The 7,076-nt window shown below is 35.2% G+C and overlaps 1 protein-coding gene across 3 annotated transcripts in view; it reads left to right on the top strand.

Annotated features, from left to right (window-relative positions):
• LOC106867429 (popeye domain-containing protein 3) overlaps positions 1-7,076 on the top strand; it is a 135,919-nt gene that overhangs the window by 101,448 nt on the left and 27,395 nt on the right. The gene's annotated exons all lie outside the window — the stretch shown is intronic.

The raw sequence follows: 7,076 nt of genomic DNA, 5'->3' as shown, positions 1-7,076 counted from the left end.
TGTGTGTGTGTGTGTGTGTGTGTGTGTGTGTGTGTGTGTGTGTCTGAGTGTTTGTGTGTGTTTGTGTATGTGTATAAATGGAGGTTACTACCTTGACATCATGTGATAGTTGAAAATGAATGTCTCTATTACGTACATGGTGTATTTTGCTCCCAATATTCTGTGAAATGTCTGGTCAGAAGTAAATATCACCTTGCTTGGAAACAGGTGAGGGTTGCTGACAAGAACATCTGGCTGTAGAAAACTGCCTCAACAAAATTTCATATGGCCCAATGCAAGTATGGACAAGTGGACGTAAAAATGATGATGAGGATGGTGGTGGTGGTGGGGGTGGGGGTGACGACGATGAGGAGGAGGAGGAGGAGGAGAGTATTTTCATTCCACTTACAATATTCAAAGAACCCAAGTATTTTATGCTCACATTCAGATTATTCTGGTGTTCTGATTTGTTTGCCAAGTTGTGCTGTCGAGGCTCTCCTGAACACCTTTTCAAAGTCACTTTTGAAACTGTTTTTTAATTCCTTTGGACTATAGAAAAATTAATAATGTATTTTATTCAGTAACTATAATAAATCTGCCTAAACTCCTGAGCATATTATATATGTGATATATCTTTGCTAACACAACTTGGAGAATAATTAGGAGTGTGCATTATATGTGTATGCATATTATATACATATGGATACTGTTAACTAAACTGTGTTTCTTTTCTTCTCTCAACTCAATTCTTCTAGCTACTATAACCATCAGCAAGTTTTCCTGGTGATCACAGTAGTTTGGAATTTGAGTTACAAGAAAAAGATTTCAAATGAATTAAACAATATCTATATCTATAAAATTCACTCTGTGTGTGTGTGTTTCCTTTACGCATGGCCTAGCCACTGGACCAATCTGTACCACCAACCATCCTTCCAATTATTTTTTCAGTGGTATAATACCAAATTTGGCATTAAGGTTTTTCATTACTTGAGGAAGGTTCTGGTAGGAGGGGAGGAAAATTTTGGCTCTTGCCTATACAGGAGGCTGTAGCCCCTCCCCATACGACCCTTCCAATTTTTTTTTTCCAGCAGTATAATATTGTTTCACTTTTATTCTTTCACTTTGATAAGACCCTAATATTGTTTATACTACATTCATACAACTGCTTACAAAAATAGAAATTAATGTATATTTTTTTCTATGTTCATAATTTTTTGTTTACAATATTGAAAGATGTAATCTCTCCAGAAACAACTATAAAGCAAGGAGGATTGTAGAAAACCAAAGGCAAAAGTCTCAAGAAAGAAGGGAGATGAGACTTTCTCAAGATTAGCAAATGCATACTACAGCATGTTAAATGGAGTCTCAAGAGAGAAGGGAGATGCCACTTTCACAAGATCAGCAAATGCTTGCTATAGCACATCAGATGGAGTCTCAATACAGAAGGGAGATGAGACTTTCCCAAAATTTCCAAATGAAACTAATGGCATGTGCTGCTCAGGTGGTAAGGTAAGATTGCCACCACTACCAGCTCCTTCTCAACCTCTTATAGATCCTCTAGAAGGCACTTCCATCCAGTCAAGGGATTTTCTGAACAATATCAGACAATACAACTCTGCATTTCAAATGACATCATTTGGTGCATCTAAGGAGATAGTTGAACATGGATTTATGCCCAATGTTCAAAGTTCAGGGGCAAGTCTATCACCTCATTGTTTCCTTGTTACCCACAAATTTACTTTGTGAGTGATGTAGGACAATAAACCCAAAGGAGTTGTCAAAACTTCAGATACATCTTAGATGCAGCGCCAACTGCCACAAAGGAGAGTATATCCACTGACAACTTTTTGGTGCATTCAAAATTCACATGTCCCCCACCCACCAAGAATTTCCATGACAGGTTAGGGCCTGGAATACTCCAAACAGAAGCATGACATGTTGTTTAGTCAAATTAACCCATGATTTATTCCACAAATGTTTTGTTGTCAATGCTGCACTTACTCATATAACCTGTTTCAACATAACTCTAATATATATATATATATATATAAAACCTATGCCATTTTAATCTCAAGTAATGCTGGGTATCTCTGCTAGTATTCTATAAAATATATTCTAGGTACAGACATGCTGTGTGGTAAGAAGTTTGCTTTGCCACCACATGGTTTTATATTCAGTCCCACTGCATCAGTGCATGGCACCTTCAGCAAGTGTCTTCTACTAAAGCCACAAGCCAATCAAAGCCTTGTGAGTGAATCTGGTATATGGAAACTGAAAGAAACCTGTCATATATATGTATATATTTATGTATATTTTTATTTATTCTTTTACTTGTTTCAGTCATTTGACTGCAGCCATGCTGGAGCACCACCTTTTGCCAAACCACTAAGTTACAGGGCCGTAAACACACCAACATCAGTTGTCAAGCTTCTTACCACACAGCCACACCTGCACCTATACATACATACATATATATAATATATATATATACATATATATATATATGCATAGATAGATAGATATAGATATATATTAATAATAAAAGGGTAAAATTATACAAATATTCTATAATTATAAACTTAATTATAATTAGGGGTCAGCTAATTGCTTCGCCATGAACAAAATTTAGAAATAGGAGCTAAAATTCCTTTTCTACTACCGTAAAAATCTCCCAGACAGTAGCACACTTTTTTATGTAGGTAAAAAGAAAAAATTATGAATCCACATGACTACTCTCTGATCGAAAACTAGTTTCTGCAGGATTGCTTGTATACACGTGGGTATTGAGGATAAGTATGTGTTCACATTCAGCTGTATATTTTTGGAAGTGTTGGTTGAATATTAGTTATACGATGGCGCTCGATCGCGTACATATTTAATCCTAGCACTCTCAAATTTATATTTGAAGATGGGAAATAAGTAGGTAAATATATCTCTACTTTAATCTTAAAACGCGTATGTAGCTAATCTGAGTTGTGTGGATTTGTTATTTTTTCTTTTTGCCAACGTAAAAAAAGTGTGTTACTGTCTGGGAGATCTTTATAGTAGTTGAAAAGGAATTTTAGCTCCTATTTCTAAATTTGGTGCGTGGCGAAGCAATTAGCTGACTCCTAATTATAATTATGTTTATAATTATAGAATATTTATGTACACACACACACACACACACACACACACACACACACATATATATATATATCGGTTAGTTGAGTTAGAGGTTAAAATAACCATCTAAGGGATAGAAGTATCCATTACACTACCAGTATCCATTTTCTGTTTTCTTTAAATTTTATACACACACACACACACACATTTATATATATATTTTTAATATTTAGCAGAGGTAATAGAGTGAGTCAAGGTCCAAGTCAAGTCACTCTGTTACTTCTGTTTAATATTAGCGAAAATATCCATATACTTATATTAAGAGTTCTATTTTTCCTGTTTGCATCACCATACCTATACACACACATGCACACGCACACAAACACAAACGTACACACATTTGTATATTTATGTTATGTGTTTGTCCCCCACTCTGCTTGACAACTGGTGTTGGTTTGTTAGTCTCCTTAACTTAATGGTTCAGCAAAGAAAAAAAGAAAAAAATTAGAATAAATATCAAGCTTTACAATGAAGTCCTGGGGTCAACTAATTCAACAATGTATTATATAATACATATTAATAAGAATATGTGTGTATGTCAGCATGGAAAGCAGATGTGAAATGGTGATAGTGATGATGATGATGATGATGACAACGACAAGGAGGAGGAGGGGGAGGAAGCAGAGGCAGTTGACATAAAATGTTTACTGATGGGAAGATTATCCATCCATAAAACACTATGACAAACACAGTAAAATAGAGACTGGCAGTATTTTTGGTAGGATAATTGATGCCAGCATGAAGAAAATGGATGTAAAATGATGATGATAATCATGAGTGTTGGAATGTATGTATGAATGTATGCATTGATATTACAGTATCTCTGCCTGTCTCTGTCTCTATCTGTCTGTCTGTCTGTCTGTCTCTGTCTCTCTCTGTTTCAGGTATTTCTATTGCTGACACTACATATCTTTATATCTATATTGGTGTATCTCTCTAAACAAAGATACTGTATATGGAAGTCAAGGGGTAAAGGGTGTATGTATGCAATGCATGCACTGCATGTCTTTTTTTTTATCCAGGATAAATAAAATTTGCGTAATATGAAATTAATTATTGATATTTTTCACTATCCCCATCGTATGCCTGATATTTTTATGTATTTCCCATTCCTTCATTTCTTAGTATAAATTGTAAGCAATTGATATTATTTAAAAGGTGTAAGTAGAAAAAAATCCTGTTTGCTTATCAAGAAAAGAATAAAATGCAATGAAGTAATTGCTTTCGTCTTCTCTTCAAGCAGGGAGCATGAAAGAAAAAAAAAACAAAGGTGTGGGAGGTCGATGAGAGAAAGGCAGAGGAAATCAGAATTTTTTCTACCTGTTTTTAATCATAGGAGTGATGTTATTTTCTTTGCATTCTATTATTCTCTTTGAGAAGAGAAGTGAAAAGGAGAGGCACAATAAAAAAGAGTGGGAAGCCAAGAGAGAGAATGGCAGAGAAAAGCAGAGATTTTACTGCTTGCCTTCCTTCTAGCTGTGTTTAGCCAGCAGACATATCTTCTACTGAAGCACTGATGTTTTGACTGCCCTGTGCAGAAAAGATCAAAGACTTGCCTATGCAAAGGACTTAAAGCATTCCTCATAGTTGGACAGATTCAAACAAGGAATGAGTATTTAGTTAATTTTCATGTTTATTTTATGACAGATTCTGGTTTATTTCATGTGATTATTCAGTACTGATGCATATATATTTTATCTTTTATCTTTTACTTGCATCAGTCATTAAACTGCAGCCAGGCTGGGGCACTACTTAGAAAAGTTTTAATTGAATGAATTCATCCCAGTACGTTTTGTTTTAAGCCCGGTCTCATGTCAATGCACCAACATCAGATGTCAAGTGGTGGAAGGGGACAAATACAGACACAAAAACACACATACATAGGTGTGTGTGTGTGTGTGTGTGTGTGTGTGTGTGTGTGTGTGTGTGTATCAGTGGCGAAGGGGAACTAGGAAACAAGGGCCTGAAGCCCCCTTCCCCCTTATTGTAGTTAGGGTCTGGGTGTTCCACCCTCTCCTGTTTTCTTTGAAAAGTGTAGCATTATATGCTTTGAAATATGGGGAGTCAGAAAATGAAAATAGTTTCCCCCTATGATGCACCATTTTGAAGTAGTTAGTAAGACACAAGTAACACATATAACTTTGGAAATCACCTTCTGACGGTTTCATCTAGTAGGGGCTATCCAAGCCATAGACTTTGAGAAAAAGTATAAATTCTTTTTAAAGTCTGGAAGAAAATTTGACATTCACATTAAGAGAATGTGTATAACAAAGTACAACTTCTGTCAGTGATGCAGTTTTTCTGTCTTTACTGACATTGACTCATCCCCTAAACCTTTCTTGAAGCTGTTCCTTCTCATCAACAGATTGCAAAATGTGTGATAGTTAAGATTTCATTCGAAGGTTTGTAGTCTCACCAAAGATAACAGCAACAAATGCTGTTTTTTTCCAATCGTTGGCTTAATTACACCTTCACTTGTAACAGCTATACAATTAAATGATTATGTTTTGAATATCACTTGAAAGTGATATTTATTTTCAATATCACTTCAAAGTTGAGAAAATGTGTTCTTATACTGATAAACTAAGAGATATGGGAAACAGGAAAATTTATTCAGAATGGGTCATCTCATCATTCACTCAGACTATTCATAATACTTTCAATCAAAATAATGATGACATTCCTTGCTGCCCACTTTGGTCTTGATTTTCAGCTTAAGCATTGATTTCTCTTTTCCGAGAATGATAATATTCTTCATATCTGTTTCAAAGTTGAGGAAAGTAGAGAGGAAACTGAACTAATTGACCCTTTTGCCATCCTGGAGGTTGGGGGGGGGGGGCTGATTGAAAGCATGAGAAAGTCTATTGAGTTATAATCTTTTTAAATGAACCGAAGCTTTATACTAATAGATAATTCAGGTGTTAGTTTACTTTTTTACATAACTTAAATATTTAAAATTAAATTTTAAAGCATTGGTATGAACAAATTGATGAAAACTTTATTTTTTAATAACACACATACACACACACACACACACAAACAAACAACCAAATTGTCAGTTTCTTCTTTTCGCTCTATGTGTGAGATAGTCAAGAAAATTCTGGGGTCACATGACTGATTTCAGGTCTTAAGAAGGGACCAAAAATACTTTCTCCATTGGTTAAATCTTTCTTGAAAGCAAGAATGGGTATGTGGTAAGAAGCTTGCTTCCCAACCACATGGGTCCAGATCCAGTCTTCTACTAGTGTCTTCTACTATAGCCTTGGGCTGACTAAAACCTTGTAAGTGAACTTGATAGAGGGAAACTGAAATAAATCTGTCGTATATATATACACACACACGTGTGTGTGTGTTTATGCCTGTATTTGTCCTTCACCAACGCCTAACAACCAGTGTTGGTGTGTTTACATTCCTAAGTTCAGCCTGAGAGACCAAAAGAATAAGCACCAGGCTTTAAAAAAAGTACTGAGGTAGATTCATTAGACTAAAAATTATTCAAGGTTGTACCCCAGCATGGTCACAATCTACTGATTAAAACAAGTAGAAGATAAAAGATAAAATGTTTACTCTTCAGTACTGAATAATTATATGAAATATATCAGAAAGTGATAAAGCAATCTTGTAAATTGACTACATATGCATTTCTTATCTAAATGTGTCCAACTGTGAAGAAAGCCTCAGGAAATCCTCTGAATAGGTGAGATTTTGATCTCTGCTGTACAGGACAGTAAAAACATCAACACTTCAGAAGAAAAAAAAGTTGACAATGTGTCTGCTGGCTTAACACAGCTGAAAGACAAGCAATAAAATATCTGCTTTCTCTGTCTTTCTCTTTCTTGGTCACTGCTCTTATGACTGAAAGCAAGCAGTAAAATATCAATAATCAATTATATATTACACAAAAATTATTTATCACAGAAAAATAGTAAGGC

Source organism: Octopus bimaculoides, chromosome 19 (genome assembly GCF_001194135.2).
Source record: "Octopus bimaculoides isolate UCB-OBI-ISO-001 chromosome 19, ASM119413v2, whole genome shotgun sequence".
In the NCBI taxonomy this organism is placed as follows: domain Eukaryota; kingdom Metazoa; phylum Mollusca; class Cephalopoda; order Octopoda; family Octopodidae; genus Octopus; species Octopus bimaculoides.
Note: the sequence above shows the minus strand (reverse complement) of the source record. Positions and strands in the feature narration are given on the sequence as shown.